This window comes from Rattus norvegicus, chromosome 19, assembly GCF_036323735.1.
Source record: "Rattus norvegicus strain BN/NHsdMcwi chromosome 19, GRCr8, whole genome shotgun sequence".
NCBI classification, from domain to species: domain Eukaryota; kingdom Metazoa; phylum Chordata; class Mammalia; order Rodentia; family Muridae; genus Rattus; species Rattus norvegicus.
In genome coordinates this window covers 36,037,080-36,040,392 of record NC_086037.1, presented here as the reverse complement: position 1 = coordinate 36,040,392, position 3,313 = coordinate 36,037,080, and the positions used below count along the sequence as shown (strand labels likewise).

Below are 3,313 nucleotides of genomic sequence, written 5' to 3'. Positions count from 1 at the left end.
TGCAGTGCTCCATCCTTTGCAATGATTCTACTGCAGAATCTGTCTCTTGATCGTTGCCACCTTCTCTCTCCACCCACCTCCCATCCCCAGCCCCGGGGCTGTGTCTCTTTCCTCCATCTTCAAGGACAACTGTAGAAAACTGTATTGGTTTAGCATTTTACTCTGTTATACTGCTTTTTAAAAATCTTTTTCTTTTTTGTGAAGATTTATGTATTCGTGTGTGAGTGAGTGTTCTATGAGTTCATGAACACATAGCTTGTGCCTCATACAGAGGCCAGGAGAAGGCATCCTCCACCACTCTCTACCTCTTCCTTTGAGGTAAAGTCTCTCCTTGAACTGTGACCTTGTGCTTCCTTGGCTAGGCAGGAAGCCAGAAAACCCATCTCTGTGATCTGGTCTCTGGTTCTTGTGATTGTGTGGGAAACACTCTTAATGGTTGAGCCATCTCTTCATTCTCCGTTGCTTCCACTTTGAAAGACATCAAGTTTATAGCAGGTCAATGTGCTATAATATAGAGTGTCTCAAAGCTAGTGACAGAAACCGTTACTCTATCTGTTCCCCTCTGCCACACAGTCAGGATTCTATAATTCTTTTTAAGCATTCAGTGACAAGTAAATAATGACATATCCCTTGCCCACGTGATGTGCTATTCTGATGTATCTACCTAGTGCAGGAAGAGACTCTGGTTTCGAAGCTCAGGGTAGGGAGGCATCATGACGTTTCGTCTTTGCAGGATGCTGCTCAGAAAACCATGGTCACACCTGCAGCCAGCCACCCTTGGGACATGCACCTGTGAAACCATAAACTTTCAAAATACTAAAGGCCTAGATGCACAGGTCCTCAGGGACATAGGCAGGCACCCACTCCAACCTCTGTCTTCTAAGGTGGAGACTGGGAAGTATTCTTTTACTTCCTTTTCTTTCTTTCTTTCTTAGAAACAGAAAAGACTTTAGACAATTAGGAACAGTGGGGGATGGAAAAGTTTCAGTAGAATGACGAGCAGGAAGAGCTTGGTAGCTAAAGTCTAGTTCACTTCCTTTCTTTACTGGGAGATTTCCTCCTCAGTCTAGTTGAGAAAATGATGGCTTCTGTCACTGAAAACTCATTGCAATGGGTAGAAAGACAACAGTGTTTGAGGTAACTGTTCTTCTCTGGGCTGACAGTTCAGGGAGTGCAGATGATAGCGTGTGGTAGGCAAAACTAGCAAAAGAAGGCTTTGATGTTGGAGGTTTCATGAAATCTGGTCAGACATCAGGCACTGTCCAGGATCCTTCAGAATCTTCTCCTCCCGCGTAGCCTTAGTGTTAAAGTTGGAATGACATTGTGGTGATTTGAATATGCTTGGCCCAGGAAGTGGGACTATTAGGAGGTGTGACCTTTTGGAAGAAGTGTGTCACCATGGGGGTGAGCTTTAAGACCATCTTCCTAGCCACAAAGAAGACAGTGTCTGCCTTCCAATCAAGATGTAGAACTCTTGGCTCCTCCAGCACCATGCCTATCTAGACATTCCCACACTTCCTACCTCGATGATAATAGACTGAACTTCTGAATCTATAAGCCAGCCCCAGTCAAATGTTGTCCTTTATAAGAGTTGCCTTGGTCATGGAGTCTCTTCACAGCAATGAAACCCTATCTAAGTCAGACATCCTGCACAATTCCAGTTCCCAGAAATAGGCTTAGAATCAAAGGTTGCTATCATTCCAAGTCTTCACTTACATAAGACAAGATGAAGTGGGCCTCCCAGAGATGACCTCCCATGTGGATTCATTCATATTCATTGGGTCCTATTTGGAATATGATCTCATGTGGGTTCCCACTGGGCAGGTATGACCTCTGCATTTGCCCCTGCAATCTTGACTGCAGCAAATATTCAGGCCCAGTTGTGAGCCTTCAAAATATTCCTGCCATAGGCTTTGTCTGCCACCATAGTAATATGAACTTGGGGTTCCAGAGAAGCTTCTGGAAGCCAACCAAGAGGGTACCCATCTGTTCTCTTGAGAGTATGTTCCCTTGTAAACCAAGGATGCTGGTCACTCACCAAATTCACTGTCCATTTACAGGTGTGACCTTAATTGATCTCTGAAGGGTTCTGATTATATTTAAAAATGTCACCAACATGTTAGGGTCACGTTGCAGAAGGTAGTCCCAAAGCATGGCACCAGGATGGGGTATGTTTCACTGTTGGAGTCCTCAGACTGAAAAGAACCAGAGTCATCCAAATTCAATTCAGGCAACATTTCTACATACTTGGGCTCAGAATCCAGGAAGTGAGTCATACAGCACAGCCCTTCTCCAGTGCCATCAGCCCAGATACAGTTTGGACTTTTTTGTGCCATGGCAGGGGCACATGCATTTGCATGATGCCTTTGTTCAAGTAGGAAATTGCTAAGGTGGCCATGGTAGGAGATGTTCTGCACTGTGGATGGGTGGATAGGCCTCAGAGATGAAGAGATCTTTACTCATCCTCCATCCTCAGCTCCCCTTCTCTATCTTGTTCATTCCCAGGATCTTGTGAAGGGTCTATCTTTTATTTCTGAAGGTAGCCTCCCAAACTATGTGCCTGCATCTGCTTGTACGCTCCTGTAATAGCTTTACCATGCAGCTGAGAGCTCTTGTCCTACATAATGTCACATGTCTCCCTCCTCAAGACCTACAGAGACTTCTCTTTCTTATGACAAAACTCAGATTCTGTTCTCTGGCCCACCTAAAGGGATTCCCTCATCTCTCCAACCTTGTCATCCATCACCCTGCCCCTGCCTTGTGTTCTACAAAATAGACCTTTTCTCTCTTTCAGCTATACCCCATGTTCATGTTCAACCACATTCCAACATTTGAGGCATGACGTTTTTCTTTCATTAAGCATTCTCCCTAGATTCCTTGTCTCCCAACTTGTCCTCTCTGTCCCTTACACAAGCCTTTTCCTGCTACCATCTGCTTCCTCATTGTGTCATCTTCATAAACGCTACCCACTGCCAACACATGGCACGAGCTTCCCTCTTCTCTCTTTGTGACCTTCTCTAGAGTGTATGCCTCTTTGGAGCTGTCCTGGCAGGCTTATCATGCTATCCCTTGTATACAGAGCTTCGAGTGTCAATCGGAAGACTCTGCGTGAATGTTTGTTGACAAAATGAGAGATCGGAGGCAGAGTGGGCCTCATGGATATCTCAGAAGTTCCTCTTGCCACGGATTACCATTTCATGTTACCAGGCAATTTCACTTACTATTACAACTGCAGGACTCCTTTTGACCATCACAGAGAGGTGGGAAGTGAGGCTGACTGGAATAAAGTTCTGAATGGGAATATGTATCATAT

At 45.0% G+C, this 3,313-nt stretch overlaps 1 pseudogene; it reads right to left on the bottom strand.

The window, feature by feature from the left end:
• Positions 1-1,231: 1,231 nt before the first annotated feature.
• Glul-ps2 (glutamate-ammonia ligase, pseudogene 2) lies at positions 1,232-2,398 on the bottom strand (annotated as a pseudogene).
• Positions 2,399-3,313: the final 915 nt, after the last annotated feature.